General features: G+C 48.6%; 1 pseudogene; it reads right to left on the bottom strand.

The window, feature by feature from the left end:
• Nucleotides 1-4,407: 4,407 nt before the first annotated feature.
• On the bottom strand, nt 4,408-4,799 carry LOC144686141 (histone H2A-like; annotated as a pseudogene).
• Nucleotides 4,800-5,943: the final 1,144 nt, after the last annotated feature.

Below are 5,943 nucleotides of genomic sequence, written 5' to 3'. Positions count from 1 at the left end.
TTTGTTTATTAACAATGACTTAGGAGCAGACTAGGGACCAATAAAGATGAAGAAATAAATCATCACTGGCCCACAGAACAGCGGCCACTGCATTTCAAAAGTAATTCATGGGATGAAGCACTCTGAGACTTTCTGACACAATAATGCACTGTATAAAGTGTTATTAAAGACGACTAAGTTTAATGGGGGGTGAGGGGCAGAAAGATGAGATTGACAGCTAAGAAACTGTGGAATAATTGGATCAGTCAATCAGATAGTAAAGAACCATAAATCATTTTGAATGAATTTCCATTTCTCCTCAAGCAAGATATGTACAGCGTTTTCATGCAAATACTTATTCAACAGTCATGAGTAGCCCAGCAGTGTCAAATAAGGATCTGGGTGGTGGTGGAGGTCTCTTTCACTCATTCTGCTTGTGTTTAAAAGCAGTCACAATTGTAATCATTTTACTGAGAAAAGAATTGCATTTTTACAGTCAATAATGATCTGGTGACCTGCTGAGCTTAGCACACAATTTATGTGATAGAGCACTGCATGTGTTTCGTCTGCTTGAAGCCCAGGCTTTCGTACAATTTGCATAATCCCACACTTTGGTGTACGAGCTGACAGGAACAGTGGAGTATTGTTGTTTATGTTTATTTTCCTCATTAAACATTCATCCAATTTGTTGTCCAAGGTAGAGGTACTGAAAGAACCAGTTGATTTTCAAGGGAGGCGCTGAGGGTGGCGACTGAAGCAGCCAGAAGACAAAATAATTCCTGATGGCCAAACAGACTGTCCATACCACATTGGTTTGGTTAAAGTCAGCATTCTTAGCAGGTCTGACAGTGAGAAGAAAACCTACTTCTGTCGAGGAGTCAGACTACAGTGCTTTGGGTGCTGGGAATAAGGTCTAAACCGATTTCAAGAAGAGCTCTATGAATATTGTAATTTTTTTTAAAATACAGAAAGAAAGCAATTTGCATTCACATAGTTCCAAAGTGACAGGTTTAGTGAAGGATTTGTTTTCTCCCATTTGTAGAGTAGGCGGAGGGGATGAAACAAATCACTTTAGCATTTGAACTCTTTGGCACATGAATTGGTGCTATATCCACTGCTGCTTTGCTAAATGCTGCTCACCTGCCAAACTACCCTGGCAGGTAAATGTTTCTGACACTACTGTCATTTTGGTGTCTTTGATGTGATTTATTTTTATTATTAGCTGTTTTTAGTGGCTTTGGTTGCAGCCCAGTGATTTAGTCGGTTTGTTGATGGAGTCAGAATTTTTCCCAATTGGATTTGTATGTGTTCAGAAAAGCCAGTTTTCCAATAGTGACTTCTGCAGCTCTTGTCCGACGCTCACCAGAATGGCAAGAAATGCCGAGCAGGCCTGATGGAATATCAATACCAATGCACCACTGGGGGTATTGCAAACCTGAAATATAAAGAAAAACTTGGATATCCACAAGTATCTTAAGATTGATCATCTTAGTTTAGCAATCATTCTAAAGGCCAGCATTGCCCCCACACTGTTTCAAGAATGCAACTAATTGTGAGAGACATAGTTACCTCTCCTGTCACCTGGACTCCTGTGCCATAATTACTGGAAAGTTCAGCAACATATAAAGTTCTGGGTTTCCATATCTGCTCTTGGATGCGAGGAACCTTCTCTGGTTCTTTGAATACTATGTTAATTGGGTCTCAGCCGTCCATGGTGGTGCTTGATTGGACTGCAGTCTGATTTCAAAATAAAAGGGAGACAAAAGATGGCTCTCACTAGATAAGAATATTTTTTTTAAAAACTAGCATGGAAGAGCATGGGAAACTACTTTTTGGTCTGTTTTTAATTCTTAAAAAATACTGAGTTTGTGCATCTGAAACGTGAGCAGCATCATCTGAAACTGGTCCAAAATGGTTGCTGTGTTACAAATAGTAAGCAAGCGTGTAAAACTGCACAACTCAGGATACGAAACAAGCAACAACACAACCAGAGTAAAAACTCAAAACTACTGATCATCTTTGGAGCTGAGGAAAGAGCAGGGGAATGAGCAAGAGAGCAATGGGTCACCAGATCATTGTGAAGTCACCGTGAGAAACAACACAGTATTTTGTGTTTAAAACTGAATTTCAAATGAAATCAAGAGCGGCAACAAATAACGGTGAAGTTTAAGTTGAGGAAGCTGCTAAATAAAACCTACATCTTTGACCAAGCTTTTGATCACCTTTGCTGATGCCTATTTTGGTAGCTTGGCATCAAATTATGCCTGATATAGCTCCTCTAAGTGCTTTGGTATGTTTTCACTATGCTAAAGGTGCTATGTAAATGCAAGTTGTTGTTGTACTATAATTTCTTCTGTTTGGGAAAACATGTTGCTCCTGTCTTGTCTTCTTGGAGAAAGTAATGGTCCAGATCTTCCGTGAGGCAGCAGTCACCATCGGACTTCTGGCCTGCTTGAATTTTTTCCATGTCTCGACACTGCTCTGCATTTCTTGCTGGGGTTTCCATGCCTGGCTTTGTCAGAAATGTAGAGCACAGAATCACTCGGAGAGATCTGTTGCAGTGCTGTAGTGTCGGGGGGGTGGGGGGCCGGGGACAGCAGACAAGTCACGCTCCCTTTTTAGGGCATTAGCTGCCAACTGCCAAGTTTAAATTTCTAGTGTGAATGTTATTGATTGGATGAATGGCTGAAGGAGTGAATGGGTAAGGTGATAGAGTGGGTAGGTCGGTGAGGTAAATGGCTAGGGTGGGTGAGCTAAGTGGGTAAGGTGGCAGGTGGATAGGGTGGCAGGTGGGTGAGCTGCTAGTTGGGTAGGGTAGCACATGGGTGAGGTGGTAGGTGAGCAAAGTGGTAGTTGGGTCAGGGGCTAGTCAAGTCGGGTCAGGGGATAATTGGTGGGGCCGGAGGGTAGCTTGTTGGTCAGGTGGTGTGGGGGGAGTGGATTGGGGGTTGGGTGTGAGTAATTGGGCTGTCAGTTCTGTCGTTGCCCAGATATTAGACTCACTTTTCCTTTCCTCGGTAACTATTCAGGTAAGGCCCATGGAACTATTCGAAGCCTCCCAATCTAGCTCCGAGTTGGAGACATTTGTGGAGGGTTTCAGGATGCAGGGAAATTTCCCTTCGGAAGTTGAACCTTCCCAGGCATTTCCTGCGGATGTCCATGAGTTAAGACTTCTATGGGGCCCCAACTTGCACCTTGGGTCATACAGCCGGTCTCTGATGATCCAGATACTGAAAGATCTGAGCAAATCTTTAACTAATTAGGTTTCAAGTTTAAAAATATCACTCAACTGTTGTTTGTGGTTCAGCCAAGTAGTTTAAGTAGTTAAGCCATAAATTTTTTTTTGTTGCAAAAATTATTTTATTCATAAAATATCTTCAACCACATTCCAAATAATGCAATTCTTTTACCTCCCCAGTACCAGTCCAAATTACTGCTCAACCTTTCATCACAGGGCAAGCCTCTCATTCCAGAAATCATTTTGGTGAAACTTAGCTGCACCACCTGCAAGGCAAGTTCGTGCTTCCTTAGATAAGGAAACCAAAATGGTAAAGAGCACTCCATGGGCTGAATTTTCAGCTTGGCAGGGGGGTCCGACCAGCAGGCCTGGGAACAGCCAGGAAACAGGCCCCCGACCATGATTGGCCCCCAACTGCCATTTCACATGGCTGGCCAATTAAGGCCCACCCAGTGTGAAACGCAGCTTTCCAGTGGTTGGGAAGGGCCGGGTGGGGGTGCCGGTGAAGAAGCATACAGTCTGCATTACGGAGACAGTACCTGTGGCCTCGGGAGCGGCTGGAGACGTCAGGCGGGAGGGCAGGTTGGGTGGGCACTTGGCCCCCCGCTCTTCGGACGAGTGCCTCGCAGTCTTCCTGGAGGAGGTGGCGGCCAGCAGCAACTCCCTTGTACCAAGGGACGGAGGGAGGAGGCCACCACACCTGACGAAAAAAGCCTGGGAGGAGGTGGCAGCCCAGGTCAGCAGCCAAGGCATTGTGCAGTGCACATGGGTGCAGTGCCTCAAGAGGTTCAATGACCTGCTGCACTCAGGAAAGGTGAGTTCCATGTTGACATGGATCAGCGTGGTGAAGTATTAAGGGCTGGCCTTCACTCCCCGTGGAGCTCAGGGGTGTTAGCGTCTGAGTGCCAGCTGTCAATGATACTGGAGCTGGCCAAGGAGGTGAGCCCTGGCTGCTTGGACTGATTGCATTGCGGCTCGAGAGCCACAACTCAGCTGTGCCCTGCAAGGTGTCCCTCAGGTGGGGTCAGCCAGGCTGCAATGGCGCTGCAGCGGGGTAGTGGGCTAATCAAGGATCCTCTGTCCTTTCAGGAGAAGACAAGCCATAACCATTTGGAGAGGTCATGGATAGGCAGAGGCCCACCCAACCTGCTGATGCTCACCAGATTTGATCTTCTCCCGATCTCGCCCCTTCAGGCACCAACCTTGCTGGGGTGGCCGGTTTTCTTGGGCAGCAGCACAGCCTAGATGTTGGGCAGGACCCCACCCTGGGCTATGGTGACCCCTCCCAGCAGCTTGTTGAGCTCCTCGTCGTTGTGGATGGCGAGTTGCACGTTGCGAGGTAAATGATGCGGGGCTTCTTCTTGCCCCGGGCTACATTGCCGGCCAGCTCGAGGATCTGGGTCATCAGGTACGCGAGGATGGCAGCCAGGTAGACGGGGGCTCCGGCCCCAACACGCTCGGCATCATGACCCTTGCACAGCAGCCGGTGGTTACTGCCGACGGGGAACTTGAGACCGGCTCTGGAGGACTGAGTCTTGGCCTTGGCGTGCCCTTTGCCTCTGGTTTTACTGCGGCCAGACATCTTTCAGGATTAGCTCTCATTCTGATCAGCTTCCTGGAGCTGGAGAGCTGGCACGCTCCCCATGCAACTGGACGTGGAGAGGCGAGGGTGTCAGGTGAAGGTAAGAGTGCAGTGCATGGAGGTGAGAGTTTTGGATTGTGCAACCATTCCAGTGTAGCCTCTTAATTGACGGGAGCCTCAAATCTGGAGTCCCCATTTATTATTGGAAGACGATGGCACCGTGATGCAGATCTCCATTGTCTCACATGGGTGCCTGGCATGCACAGTGACAGTGTGATGACTTTAACTAATGACGTGACCTTGTTCTCCCTTTAAGATTCGCCAGCATGCACTCATTCTCAGGACTCAGAAGGGCCACCCGTGATGCGAGAGGCCGCCAGGCTGCATCTGCACCTGCGTCACACCCGCACTCTGAACCAGGTACCAGTGCAGATACCAGCGCCTCAGTGGGGATTAGATCATCGGCTACATTTTCGGTGCACATTGGTGAGGGCACTTCACACTCGCTTGAGGTGCAGGTGGAGGCAGAGAGTGCCCAAGGTGCTGGCAGTCGGAGGACTGCTGGAGCCCAGGATGATACTGGGTTGAAGGCAGATGATGAGCCTCTGGAGTCATCCATTAGGCGGCAGATGCTGGATGTCCAGTAGGATGTGCAGGAGGATCTGGCGGAGATTCATGAGAGCATGCATGCCATGGTCTCTGTTGGGAAGGAGTCCATGCGAAGCATAAGTACTGTGTTGACCCTCATGGCTGAGCGCACTGCCTTCTCCATTGAAAAAGTGGTGACTCTCATGGAGAGGCTGCTCCAGGGACAGAATGAGGGGTTCCTGAGGTTGCACTCGGACCTGCAAGCCCTCATGCAGGCAATGGCTTCAGGTGGTCAGTGCCAGTGTGGGAGATGGAAAAGGCACCCAGTATCCCAGCTAGTTGCTCGTCCATCTATGGTGAGCAGGGAGGCCTAGAGCGACCTCATGTTAGCACTCGACCTGCCTGTCATCTCTGCGGGCTCCTCTCAGGGCACTCCCGGATGACGGCAGCAGCTCCTCCGCCCCTATGCCAGTGATCGTGGCATCTAATGATGCTGCGATGACTGGGGAGATGCCAGCTGTGGCACTTTGCGCTCCCTCCCAGGCGGGGCCAGCAC

The sequence above is a fragment of the Cetorhinus maximus genome, chromosome 10 (genome assembly GCF_964194155.1).
Source record: "Cetorhinus maximus chromosome 10, sCetMax3.hap1.1, whole genome shotgun sequence".
NCBI classification, from domain to species: Eukaryota; Metazoa; Chordata; class Chondrichthyes; order Lamniformes; family Cetorhinidae; genus Cetorhinus; species Cetorhinus maximus.
This window is presented reverse-complemented; position numbering and strand designations above follow the sequence as displayed.